Source organism: Ornithorhynchus anatinus, chromosome 20, assembly GCF_004115215.2.
Source record: "Ornithorhynchus anatinus isolate Pmale09 chromosome 20, mOrnAna1.pri.v4, whole genome shotgun sequence".
Classification (NCBI taxonomy): domain Eukaryota; kingdom Metazoa; phylum Chordata; class Mammalia; order Monotremata; family Ornithorhynchidae; genus Ornithorhynchus; species Ornithorhynchus anatinus.
The window spans coordinates 3,333,748-3,348,109 of NC_041747.1; positions in this window are offsets into that span (position 1 = coordinate 3,333,748).

The window sequence follows — 14,362 nt, forward strand, 5'->3', positions numbered from 1 at the left end:
GGAGCCGGGATGAGAACCCGTGACCTTTTGACTCCCAGGCCCATGGTCTGTCCACTGCGCCATGCTGCCTCACGTGGGGCTTGCAGTTTGAGGAGGAGGGAGAAGAGGTGTTTAATTCTCCATTTTCCAGAGGAGGAAATCGAGGCACAGAGAAGCTAAACGGGAGAGGGGATGCTGGGAAGCGGAGCGGGTCAGGGGTCAGGTGGTGGGGATTGTGAGGGGGAGGGAGGTTGTCCCACGTGCGGCTCACGGTCTCAATCCCCATCTTCCAGATGAGGTAACTGAGGCGCAGAGAAGCTGAGTGCCCTTTCCCAGAGTCGCACAGCTGATAAGTGGCGGGATTAGAACCCACGACCTCTGACTCCCAAGCCCGGGCTCTTGCAGCTAAGCCACGCCGCTTCTCAATCACCTACCCAGCCTAGCGGCAAGACCGTGAACCCTCCAACCAGCTAGGGAGGCCTCCCTGGCCAGAGATTCAGCCCAGCGATGCGGTCACCCCGAAGGGGACGCAGACCGAGCGGGTGGAGTGTGCAAACCAGTTTTCACGCGGAGAGAAGAGGGGAAAAACGTGATAATGTCGGGATTTGTTAGGCGCTTACTACGTGCAGAGCAGTGTCCTAAGCGCTGGGGTAGATACAGGGTCATCAGGTTGTCCCACGTGAGGCTCCCGGTCTTCATCCCCATTTTCCAGATGAGGTCACCGAGGCCCAGAGAAGTGAAGTGACTCGCCCCCAGTCACACAGCTGACAAGTGGTAGAGCTGGGGAGGGAACGTTTCCACTGTCAGGCCCCTCTTACCAGCTTCCTCTTTGTATCCATAGAGACGGGGAGTTATTTTCCCCAAACTCCAGCTCTGGATCTATGGAAACAAAAAGGGAAGCTGGTAACAGCACTGAACTAAACACTTCGGCGAGGACGGTAGATTGAGAAGCTGTGATCCCTGCCTTCAAAAGACCTGACAGTTTAGCGGGAAGGACGTATTTTGACCAATCCGTCCCTATGTACGTACCTATTGACTTGGATTCTGTAGCCTCCTCCTACCTGTAATTTCTTTTTGTTTCCGTCTCCCCGACTAAACTAAACTGCTCCAGGGCAGGCATCGCGTCTACTAACTCTACTAACATCCTCTCCCCGGTGTTCAGTACAGCGGTCCGCCCACAGTAGGCAGCCGGTGAATAAGATTGATTGATGGACGATGGGTGACCCGTTTTCTCTTCCTCCTTCGAGAGAAACAGCACGGCGTGGTGGATGGAGACCGGGCCCGCGAGACGGAAGGACGCCGCTTGTCCGCTCGATGACCTCGGCCAAGTCACCTGCAGCCGCCCCCCCCTCCCGCCCCCAGCATTTAGAACAGTGCTTTGCACATAGTAAGCGCTTAATACCATCATCATCATTATTATTATTCCTCTCCCAGCGCCAACTACAGAGCTTTGGCTGGTCATTCAATAGTATTTATTGAGCGCTTACTATGTGCAGAGCGCTGTACTAAGCTCTTGGAATGGACAAATCGGTAACAGAGACAGTCCCTGCCGTTCGACGGGCTTACGGTCTAATCGACAGGCAGCCTCACCTCTCATCGTCACATCCTCTTCAGAGGTCCCATTCATTCGTTCAGTAGTATTTGTCGAGCACTTACTATGTGCAGAGCACTGTACTAAGCGCTTGGAACGGACAAATGGGTAACGGAGACGGTCCCCGCCCTTCGACGGGCTCACGGTCTAATCGGGGGAGACGGACAGACAAGAACAATGGCAATAAATAGAGTCGAGGGGAAGAACCTACGATTAAAACAATAGCGAATGAATCGAACCGGCGGCTCGGTCACGACGATGGGACGCGGGAGCTTCGTAGGTGGGAAGGATCCGGGATCCTCCCTCTCTACGATGAGCCTGGAGAAATTCCCTCCCTCAGTCCGAGAGCTCCCCTCATTAAACTGCAGTTGAAAATTGGATTTCATCCGCCCAATTCCAGAATCTGCTCACCTGCCCCGGACAGGGAGACGGGCAGGAGTGCCACCTACTGGCATTCAAGCGGGGAATAATAATCATAATAACGCTAATATTAATAATAAGAAGGGTGCTAAGAAGAATAATGATGGTATTTCTCAAGCGCTTACTAGGCGCCGAGCACTGCTCGAAGCGCCGGGGGAGATACGAGGTCATCGGGCCGTCCCACGTGGGGCTCACGGCCTCGAGTCCCACTGTTCAGATGAGGGAACCGAGAAGAAGTGAAGTGACTTGGCCGAGGTCACACGGCAGACAAGGGGATTAGAACCCACGAGCTCTGACTCCCAAGCCGGGGCTCTTTCCGCGAAGCCACGGTGGTATTTGTCCGCCAAGCGCTGGGGTAGATGCGGGTACATTCACTCAAACCTTATTTATGGAGCGCCCGCTGTGTGCTGAGCACTGTACTAAGCGTTTGGAAAGTACACTTTGGCAACGGAGACAATCCCTACCCAACAACGGACTCATATCACCCACCGTATCCCAGTGCCATTCCCACACGCCGAGAAGCAGGGTGACCTAGGGGATAGAGCGTGGCTCAGTGGGAAGAGCCCGGGCTTGGGAGTCAGAGGTCGTGGGTTCGAATCCCGGCTCCGCCACTTGTCGGCTGTGTGACCGTGGGCAAGTCACTTCACTTCTCTGGGCCTCAGTTACCTCATCTGTAAAATGGGGATTAACCGGGAGCCTCACGTGACACAACCTGATTTCCCTGTTTCTACCCCAGCGCTTAGAACAGTGCGCTGCACACAGTAAGCGCTTAATAAATACCAGCATTATTATTTTTATTATAGAGCAGGGGCCCGGGAGTCAGAAGGACCTGGGTTCTAATCCTCTTGTCTGCCATGTGACTTTGGGCGATCACTTGGCTTCCCTCGGCCTCAGTCACCTCATCTGAAAAACGGGGATTAAGAGGGTGAGCCCCACGTGGGGCAACCTGATTACCTTGCATCCACCCCAGCGCTTAGCACAGTGCCTGGCACATAGTAAGTGCTTAACAGATCCCATTAAAAAGAAAAAAAGACTTGGCGTTGACGATCTAAGCGTGAGGAATGACGGGTATGAGTTCCTCTGAGGAAACTGAGGCCCGGAGAAGTTTGGGGATAGGCCCAAGGTCCCGCTTCAGACGAGTGGCGGAGCTGGAATTAGAACCCAGGTCCTTTGACTCCCGGCCTCAGCCCTCGCCACCAGGCCAAGCCGCTTCTCAACACGTGCCCGTAGTTAGCTTACCGAGGGCACGGAAATCCACTCAGATTTATTCTGTCTCAAATGCAACGCGGGGAGGTTCTGGCAGGGAAAAAAAGGAACTTTCTAGGTGCGCGTTACCGTGAAGAGACAAGGTCCGGGAGACTGAATAACCTGTCAGAGTAACGTTGGGTCTGGTGCTTTCCTTCCACCGGGTTTGTTAAGTATAACTTGACCGCCGATAGGATTAGACTCAGTGTTTGTGCCGGATACCCGTCACTTGCGGTGGAACAGGTCCCGGATCCGAAAGCCGTCACTGAAAACGACGTTGGAAGAGTGATGATATACTAGTAATCCTACTGATACTACTCACGGTAGCCAAAAATAGCAGCGAGAGTCGCACGGAGGATCCGTGACAGATTCTGAGCCCTGACGTGTCAGTTTCCACCTATCCACCGTTCGTCTCTCTCTGCCTCGGTCAGCGGCCGGCGGACGGTTAAAGCGACCGAAACGTAAGTCCCGAAAGAAAAGCAGGGGTCCCGGAGGGGCGGCCGACTCTCCCCGCGGAATACCGGATTTGTTTCGCTAGGTTCCCCGAACTCTCCAGGCTCGTGACGATAGTGAGGTTTGGGAAGGGCTTACCGAGTGCCGGGCCCTGTACTAAACGCGGAGATGGATGCCAGCAAATTGGGTTAATAATAATAATGATGCTGGTATTTGTCAAGCGCCTACTGTGTGCCGAGCACCGTTCTAAGCGCTGGGGGAGATACGGGGTCATCGGGTCGTCCCACGGGAGGCTCCCAGTTAATCCCCATTTTACAGATGAGGGAACTGAGGCACAGAGAAGTGAAGCGACTCGCCCACAGTCACACAGCTGACGAGTGGCAGGGCCGGGAGTCGAACCCGTGACCTCCGACTCCGAAGCCCGGGCTCTTTTCCACTGAGCCACGCTGCTTCCCCCGTGGGACACGTGGGGTTGGACACGTCCACAGAGGATCCGCGTCTCCCTGTCCCACCTAGGGCTCACGCTCTTAATCCCCATTTTACGGATGAGGTGACTGAGGCCCAGCGAAGTGAAGTGACTTGCCCCGGGTCACAGAGCGGACGTGTGGCGGAGGCAGGATTCGAACCCATGACCTCCTGACTCCCAGGCCCGTGCTCTAGCCGCTAAACCATGCTGCCTCTCAAACTCTTCACTGTGGGCCGTACCCAGTCGCTCCTCAGACGACGCTATCACTATTATCGATCAATCAAGGCCGTTTACTGAGCACTTATTGGGTGCAGAGCACTGTATTAAGCTCTTGGGAGAGTACTCTACCCCTATTATTATATCTACTTCACTAGATACCGGGGGCCAAGCACTGCGCTACGCTCCGGGGGTAGATGAAAATGCAGTCAAATCTGACGCGTGGGGATCACAGTCTAAGAGGGAAGCGTGGCTCGGTGGAAGGAGCCCGGGCTTGGGAGCCGGAGGTCATGGGTTCGAATCCCGGCCCCGCCGCTCGTCGGCCGTGTGACCGTGGGCGAGTCGCTTCACTTCTCTGGGCCTCGGTTACCTCATCTGTAAAAGGGGGCTTACCTGTGAGCCTCAAGGGGGACAACCTGATGACCCCGTATCTCCCCCAGCGCTTAGAACAGTGCCCTGCACGTCGTAAGCGCTTAACAGATACCGACATTGTTATTATTATTTTCCCCATTTTACAGAGGGCGAAACTGAGGCCTAGAGGCGGCAAGTGACCTGTCCAAGGTCATCCAACGGGCCAGTGGCCGAGCTGGGGTCTTAACCCGGGTCTCCGGACTCCCGGTCCTGCATTCTGAACCCTAGGCTAGGCCGCCTCCCGTTTCTCATTTTTTACATGAAGACGCGAGGCTGAGTTGGCGTGTGGTTCTTGGTCACGAATCTTCGGTGTCCCTTCCCTGACCCCTTTCGTGGGCTGAAGCAGCTCCACCATTCGTTCCATCCTATGAGAGGCTCCCGTTTTCGCCAGCCGGAGTCCGGGCTGGTAGCGGGATCTCCCAGGCAACCCACCTCTCGCATAAAAGCACCGAGCGCATCCCAAGGACAGATTGAAATTAAATCGCCCAGCCAGGCTCTCCCGCTGTCCCGGGCTTCTCCGGCTGTTTCAGCTCGAAGGCTGGCACGATCCTGGGTTTTCAGCGGCCTGATCCCCCTCCCCGATCCAGCTCTCGCCGGGGCCTTGTGGATGTTGGGGGGGGGGGGGGGGGGGGGCGGCCCCCAGCCCCGGGCGGACGGGGCGGCCGTGAGACGGAAGAGACGCGTAAGAGGAGCAGCGTCGCCTGGTCGACAGAGCACAGGCCGGGGGGGTCAGAAGGACCCGGGTTCTCCTCCCGGCTCTGCCACTTGCCTGCTGGGTGACCTCGGGCAAGTCACTTTACTTCTCTGGGCCTCGGTTCCCCCATCTGGAAAATGGGGATGAAGACTGGGAGCCTTATGGGGGACAGGGACCGCGTCCAACCCGATGATCTCGTATCTACCCCAGCACCTCGAATGGTGCCGGGCACCGACCAAGTGTTCAACAGTTCCGTAATCATTATTGACGGTACGTAGACGAGAAGCAGCGCGGCTCAGTGGAAAGAGCACGGGCTTAGGAGTCAGAGGTCATGGGTTCCAATCCCTGCTCCGCCGCTTGCCGGCTGTGTGACTTGGGGCAAGTCACTGCACTTCTCTGGGCCTCAGTTCCCTCATCTGCAAAATGGGGATGGAGACTGTGAGCCTCACGTGGGACAACCTGCTGACCTTGTAACTACCCCAGCGCTTAGAACAGTGCTCTGCACGTAGTAAGCGCCGAACAAATACCGACATTATCATTATTATTATTATAGAGGTAGAGTACTCTCCCAAGAGCTTAATACAGAGAAGCAGCGTGGCTCGGTGGAAAGAGCACGGGCTTTGGAGTCAGAGGTCGTGGGTTCGAATCCCGGCTCGGCCACTTGTCGGCTGTGTGACTTTGGGCGAGTCGCTTAACTTCTCGGTGCCTCAGCTACCTCATCTGTAAAATGGGGATTAAGACCGTGAGCCCCACATGGGACAACCTGATTGCCCTGTGTCCACCCCAGCGCTTAGAACAGTGCTCGGCACATAGTGAGCGCTTAATAAATACCTACATCATTATTAGTAGTACAGTGCTCTGCACCCAATAAGTGCTCAGTAAACACCCTTGATTGATCGATAATGGTAGCATCGAGGAGCGACTGGGTACGGCACCCTGTGCTGAGCGCTCGGCAAGCTCAAACCAGAGAAGTGACCGTGGGCCCTGCCCACGAGTGAAGTGACTTGCCCAAGCCCCTCTAGAGCGTAAGCTCGCGGTGGGCAGGGCTTGCGTCTGTTTACTGTTCAACTGTACTCTCCCGAGCGCTCAGCAGAGTCCTCGGCACACGGTGAGCGTTCCGTTTATCGCCACTGTTCTCGTCCGTCCGTCTCCCCCCGATTAGACCGTAAGCCCGTCAAAGGGCAGGGACCGTCTCTGTTACCGATTTGTCCGTTCCAAGCGCTTAGTACGGTGCTCTGCACATAGTAAGCGCTCGATAAATACTACTGAGTGAATGAATGAATAAATACGACTGAATGAATGAGCGGAAGGATGTGATGGAGAATGAGGTGGGGTGGAGCACGGTGGGTGAACAGTGCTTGACACATTGTAGGTGCTTAACAAATAGCATGAAGTGAACACCCCCCCCCTTCCCTGGGCACATCCCTGTCCAAGATCGGTCCCTAACTGGAGGAGAAGCAGTTGCCGGGGCCACAGGCTGCTCCAAGACGCTGCTCGCTCGGCGTCCGGAGTCACGATCCGTGACCTCTCGAGCGTCCTCTCCTCCCTCGGGCTCGGACCGATCCGTGGCCGGCTCCCCGCCCACCTCTTTCCCGAATCAACCCTGCGAACGAGCAGCGGCCCGCACCGACCTCAGCCTCCCGAGGGTTTGGACGTCACTTTCCCGCCAGAGGATGCTCCTCCTCCCCGGACCCGCCGCTCTTAGGAAAGAATCCCGGCCCAACGCTGACTCAAAAGTGCAAAAACAACTAGGCCGGGGGCGGGCCGCGCCGCCCAGAACGCCTCAAAAGCTGAGTTAACCAGGGTGAGTCGGATGACTTTATTTACCCGGGAGATCATACCCTGTGTCATCCGGGCCCGGTCACCGTTTCTCTCCCCTCACGATATCTGAGCGTCGTCAGGCTCCTTCTTTGTTTTTTTGGCGTGGTATTTCTTAAATGCCTACCGTGTGGCAGACACTGTGCTAAGCGCTGCGATGGATACGAGCTAATCGGGTTGGACCCAGTCCATGTCCCATAAGAGAAGCAGCGTGGCTCAGTGGAAAGAGCCCGGGCTCTGGAGTCAGAGGTCGTGGGTTCGCATCCCGGCTCGGCCACTTGCCAGCTGTGTGACCGTGGGCGAGTCGCTTCACTTCTCGGTGCCTCAGTTCCCTCATCTGTAAAATGGGGATGAAGACCGTGAGCCCCACGTGGGACAACCTGATTCCCCTGTGTCTACCCCAGCGCTTGGAACGGTGCTCGGCACGTAGTAAGCGCTTAACAAACACCAACGTTATTACTGTTATTATAAGGGTCTCACCCAGCCTTTATCCCCACTTTACAGATGAGGCAACTGAGGCACAGAGAAGTTAAGCGGCTCGCCCAGATCACACAGTGGATAAGTGACCGAGCTGGATTTGGAACCCGGGTCTTTCTTCATTCATTCGATCGTATCTACTGAGCACTTACTGGGTGCAGAACACTGTACTGAGCGCTTGGGAAAGTCCAGTACAGCAATGACTCCCGGGCCTGCGCTCTATCCACTAGGCTACACTGCAATATAGGCAGGGAATGTGTCTACCAACTCTGTGTATCGTGCTCTGCCAAAGGTTTAGTACAGTGCTGTGCACACAGTAAGCGCTCACTAAATACGATCGATCAAGAGACCACTTCCATCTCCATCCTTGCCCTTTAATGCAGATTTTTTTTTATGGTATTTGTCAAGCGCCTGCTAGGCGCCAGGGACTGTTCTAAGTGCTGGGGTAGATACCAGATAGTCAGGTTGGACGCAGTCCCCGTCCCACATGGGGCTCGTAATCTTAACGCCGAGCAGCAGCGGGGCTCAGGGGGAAGAGCCCGGGCTTTGGAGTCAGAGGGCGTGGGTTCGAATGCCGGCTCGGCCACTTGTCAGCCGTGTGACTTTGGGCGAGTCACTTAACTTCTCGGTGCTTCGGTTCCCTCATCTGTAAAATGGGGGTCGACACCGTGAGCCCCACGCGGGACAACCTGATTCCCCCGGGGTCTACCCCAGCGCTTAGAACAGTGCTCGGCACATAGCGAGCGCTTAACAAATACCAACGTTATTCTTATTATTAATCCCTGTTTTATGGATGAGGTAACTGAGGCACAGAGAAGTGAAGTCACTTGCCCAAGGTCCCAAACAAGACACGTGGCAAAGCCGGGACCAGAACCCAGCTCCTTCTTAACTCCCAGGCCAGTGATCTATCCACTGGGCCACGCTTCACACGGTCGGGAAGATTGCTGGCTTCTTCAGCGCTTAGTACAGTGCTTTGCACACGGTAAGCGCTCAATAAATACGATTCACGATAATAATAATCCGGGCCTGAATCGCAGCTTCGGTGAACTAGGGGAGGCTCTGAAACGCGGCTATCTCGTGGCACGTTGCGGGGGGGAAGCGGGCAGAGGGGGTACGGAGTTCGAGGGACCCATTTTTCCCAAGGTAAAAAAAAGGTGGGGGGCGGGTCGCCCGCCTGGCAGCTGAACTTCACGCGTCCGCTAACCCGCAGCGTCCCGAGAAGGGACAGACGGCAAAAACCGACAACGCAGGAAATAGAAGGAAGAATGAGGAGCGTAATAGAAAACAATCCTTAGGTGATAGATCTTGGCGGCGTCTCTCTGAAGGGAAGAAAAACAACTTCATTTCCCCAAGTGAGACTTGAAGAGAGAAACGACCGCAGGGGATGAGTCAGTGGAATTTTTAGGTTGGGCTTTGGTGACTCAGTCTACCATGACTGGGCGTTCTTCAGGGTCCCGGGGGGGAGGGTTCGATTCCCCCCATCCTGATGGTCGGCGTCTCCGTCACCTCCTTTTCTGGTCGGTATCTGTGAGCCAATCGTAACGTGAAGCGCTTCTTATGCTCCAAGTATCGTACTAAGCGCCGGGGTAGACGCAAGGTAATCTACCCTACATGGAGCTCACGGTCTAAGGGGGAGTGAGGACAGATTTTTAACACCCATTTTACAAATGAGGAAACTAAGGCACTATTACTACTACTAATAATAACAGTGAAAAAATAGTAATAGTTTTTATGGTCCGTCCTAGGCGCTTACCGTGCGTCAGGCTCCGTACTAAGCGCGGGGTTGGGTACGAGGTAATCAACCCGGAGCTTAGTCCGGACAAGTGGCGGGTTTAGAACCCATGACCTCTGACTCCCAAGCCCGGCGCCCTTTCCGCTGAGCCACGCTGCTTCTTTGCGATGAACGCTCGGCAGAGTGGCCTAGTAGAGCACAGGCCTGGGAGGCAGAAGGAACCGGGTTCTGATTCTGGCTCCGTCCCTTGTCTGCTGTGGGACCTCGGGCAAGGGACTTCTCGTCTCTGTGCCTCGGTCGCCTCATCTGTGAAATGGGGATTAGGTCTGCGAGCCCCACGTGCGACAAGGACCGTGTCCAACCTGATTACTTTGTACCTACCCCGGCGCTTAGTGCTTGGCCCGTAGTAAGCGCTTAACAAATACCATTTAAAAAAGAAACGGCTAGAAAGAGTGACAGAAGAGGAAAGGTGGAAAGAAGGTAGGCTGGAGTACAACCTACAAAGGCAGGGAGACTCTGATCAAAGTGGGAAGGGGAGACAGGCGGGAGGAAATTACCGGGGCCCGAAAGAAAGCTGTTTTCCGGGCCATTTTCCCCTTCTGAAAAGTTCTCAGATGGACTGCAGTGGGCTTCTCCCCCTCTCCCCTCTTCCCTCTCCCCTGCTTCCCGCCCTCTCCTCGACTTCTGCCCTCTCCTCTCCCCCTCTCCCATCTTCTCCTGCCTTTTTCCGTCCTCTCCCCGGCCTCGTCCTCTCATCTCTCCCTTCCCACCCTCCACCGTCTCCTCTCCCCGCTCACGCCCTCTCCTCTCCTTCCCACCCTCTCTTCCCCTCCATCCCATCCTCTTCTCCCCGCACCCCTGTAGTTTCTCCACAGCAGAGCTCATGCGGGGTCTTGGGGGGCCGGGGAGGGGGGGGGGCGGCACAGACAGAGCGAGCCAGACGGCCGGGCCACTTAGAGCTATCCAGCTGCTCCGGTTCCCGCAGGCGGACGGCCTCCCCCGGGACCGAGAGGCCGCAAGGACGCGGTCCGGCGCCGACTGGAACCCGTGCCAACCGAGGCCGACGGAAGAGAAAGGCCCTTCGGAGCCGGAGCGGGGAACGGCGGCTGGTGACCGCTTTAAAGCCTCCGCGTCCCTTTCTTCCCTCCCTGGGGGTTTCCTTTATCTCGAGTGCCGCGAAACCGAAGGAGCAATTCAAAAGGCAGAAACGCGGGTGGTCTCGGCCGGGCCCGGGGGGGGGCCCCTGCCCGGAGCTCGGGGAGCGGCAGAGTTGTTGGAAGCCAACGGATATTCGGGACAGGGTGAGGAATGGGGTTGGGAATGGCCAGGCTGCCGGGAAGGAGTTTGGATGGAGTTGAAGTCATGAGGGGGGATGGTGAAGAGGAGGCCAGTGGGCTTAGTGGAGCGATCACGGGACTGAGAATCCCCAGTCAGTCACTTAACGCCTCTGGGCCTCGGTTTCCTCAGCTGTGAAAGGAGACTAAGACACGCAGTCGCCTTCCCCCGCCTTAGACCGTAGTGGGACAGGCTTTGGAATCGAGCTGATCATCTTGTACTTACCCCACTGCTTGGCTTATAGTGGCCCATCGTAAATACCGGCGTCATTGTTATTTTTGTCGGATTGAGTCGTCATTAATGAGCGTCGTCTGCTCCCCCGGTGCCACGATCGTCCACGTAGGTGCCAGTTTTTCATGGGGGCCCTTGCCGGCCCCTCCTTTCCCCCGAAGTGTGGGCCCCTCTGATCACCCCCCTCCGTTCTCACGGGAAGCAGAGCTCACGGGCACAGATCTGGATTCCTTCACTCAGACTCTCTCAGGACCCCCCTTAGAGGGGCCTCGCTGATAACGTTTCGGAGCGCAGCGAGGAGTGGAACGCAGCACGGCCTGTTGAACGGAGCACGGGCCCGGGAGTCAGAAGGACCGAGGTTCGAATCCCAGCTCCACCTCTTGTCTGCTGTGTGACCTTGGGGCAGTCAATTCACTTCTCTGGGCCTCAGTCACCTCATCTTTAAAATGGGGATTAAGACTGTGAGCCCCATGTGGGACCCGGACTCTGTCCAACTGATTAACTCGTATCTGCCCCAGTGCTCAGTATAGTGATGGGCACATGGTAAGTGCTTAACAAATACCATAAAAAAAATAGATTATTCGATTAGTAGTATCGTTTGAGCAGCTACTCTGTGCGACTACTACTCATTCATTCAATCTTATTTATTTAGTGCTTACTGTGTGCGGAACCCTGTACTAAGCGCTTGGGAGAGGACAATGTAACAATCAACAGACACGTTCCCTGCCCACCGTGAGCTGAGACTACAACAGAGCTCCTAGAGAGGAATCCTGACCTGAAGAAGCTGAAAGTCTACTGGGGGAGACTGTTTAAAAATAGGAGAAAGGACATTCGCACAGTAGGATTCGTAACTCGATAAAGTGCAGCAAGAGGTTGCGACTGCATAAATTCTGAGGTGACAGTAGACAGAAATCACTTCATCTCTCTAGGCCTCAATTCCCTCACTGGGAAAATAGGGATGAGATTCCCTAGTAATAATGTTGGTATTTGTGAAGCGCTTACTATGTGCAGAGCACTGTTCTAAGCGCTGGGGGAGAGGCGGGGTCATCAGGTTGTCCCGCGTGAGGCTCCCGGTTAATCCCCATTTTACAGCTGAGGTCACTGAGGCACAGAGAAGTGAAGTGACTCGCCCACAGTCACACAGCTGACGAGTGGCAGAGCCGGGAGCCGAACCCATGACCTCTGACTCTGAAGCCCAGGCTCTTTCCACTGAGCCACGCTGCTTCCCGTACCTCTCCCTACCTCTCAACCTTGAGAGCCCCATGTGGACAGGGATAGCGTCTGATCCAATTATCCTGTATCTATCTCAGCCCTAAGCACTTTACACTAATCAAGGTATTTGTGAAGTGCTTTTTATATGATAAGCTCTGGGGCAGATACCAAATTATTAAATTGGCACAGACCCTGTCCCACAGTGGGGTTCGCAGCTTATCCCCCTTTCGCAGACGAGAAACCGAGGCCCAGAGAGGTTAAGGGACTTGCCCCAGGTCACCCAGCAGGACAGGGGCAGAGCTGGGACTGGAACCCAAAGTACTCAGTACAGTGCTCTGCACACAGTAAGCGCTCAATAGATACGAATGAATGAATGAACCCAGGTCTCCTGACTCCCACGCTCGTGCTCTTTCCACTGGGCCACACCGCCTATTCACAGATTTCCTCTTCAGAGGGGTTCGGTTCCCACCGTCCCATCGAGTGCGTCTTGTGTCCGAAGCTTATTTTCAAAGGGGCTCAGGCTCCGTTCTTTTCTGAGCTGGACAGACTCCATTTCAGATGCTCCGTCGGCGCATCTTGGGAGCGGGTCTCGAGACAAACAGGAGTATCCATGGTGATTCATTTGCGTGGGCTGGAAACCTGCTAGAAAAAGCCAACGTCTTCTCCGCTGCCAAAGCGTTTTCCTTTCGACGCTCTGCGCTGTTTTTCCTCTTGAAGCCGAGGGTCGGCTTGGCGTTTTCACAGACCACCAAGGAGTTCTCGCTGAGCCCCGTCTTGCCATCCACCCCGCACCGACCGGAACCCCCGCAGAGATCTGCTGGGCTCTTCCAGAAACTCTTCACCCCGGCAGTATCTTTCATCAGCGAATGCCCCGGAAGGAGGATAGATTGAGGTCATCTGGGTCCGACACACCCGGCCACGAATTCCCAGGGTGGAGTTTTCTCGACTCCCGGTTGCTCTCGGCGAGCCGTGTCCCAGAAACATCTCGGCTGCAAATGTCAGGCTGCAGCCGGTGGGGGTGGCGAGGGGGGGGAGAATGAGACTTTCCTTGGCTCCGCGCTTAATGCCGATAAATTCTTCTCAGATCAAGGGCTGCTTTCACGGAGACGTAGCAAACCCTGGGGTGGAGCCCGTCGTGACCTTGGGGAAGTCACTTCCCGTCTCTGTGCCTCGGTTATCTGGAAAACGGGCATTCGGACTGCGAACCCCACAGGGGACGGGGCTGCGTCCGACCCGATTGGCTTGTATCCGCCCCAGCGCTTAATACAGCGCCCGGCGCGTAGTAGGCGCTTAACAAATACCCCGATGGTTATTTTGATGATGATTCGGAACTCCTTCCGGAGCCAAAATGGAGGAGGAGGCCGAGGGGATGTTCGGACAGCACTAAACATCGAAGCCTAAGGTGATCTATGCTTGAGACGAGGTTACTGATGCTCTGTGAACCAGATGATCCGGTTTCCAGCGGGTCCGGCCCCCGTCTGGACCTGTGAGGAGGTTTGAGGGTACGAGGGGGCGGCACGGGGCCCCGAGACTTCTCAGTGCCCCTCGCCCCCAAATGTGAAGCCTGCTTTAGCCCGAAGCGATCCTACAGTGAGGGACGACAGACTCCTTCCCACCCTTTACAAAGGAGTTTGAGGTCGACACCCCCGTCGTCTTGGCTCCCAGAATCTGTGGCAATCTCTGCGACGCGGCCGTGGCTAGCCGTGACCCGGTCCGTGACCTGGTGGCTTTCCCCGTGTGCGCCCCGGCCGGTGTCCCCGTGCGGGTCCTGGGGTTTTTCCCGGTGTGCGTCCCGGAGGTCCTCAGCGAGGGAACAGGCAGGAGCGGAGTCTGGGAAGACCAAGCCCTGCTGTAGTGCCTGCCGCATTCCACCGGCGTGAGGAGACGGAGAGCGGAAAGTGCCAGAACGTAGGCCTCTCACCAATCCAAACACTTTGCGGGTGGGCGGGAGGGCGGACAGAGACTGGGCCCCAGGTCGCCGGGCTGGGAAGGCAGGAAGCTTTCACGCCACCGCCCGCTATTCCGTGTGCTCGTCGGCCCCGCTGTCGGCCCCCACCCGTCCCGGGACGAGGCGTGGCCGAG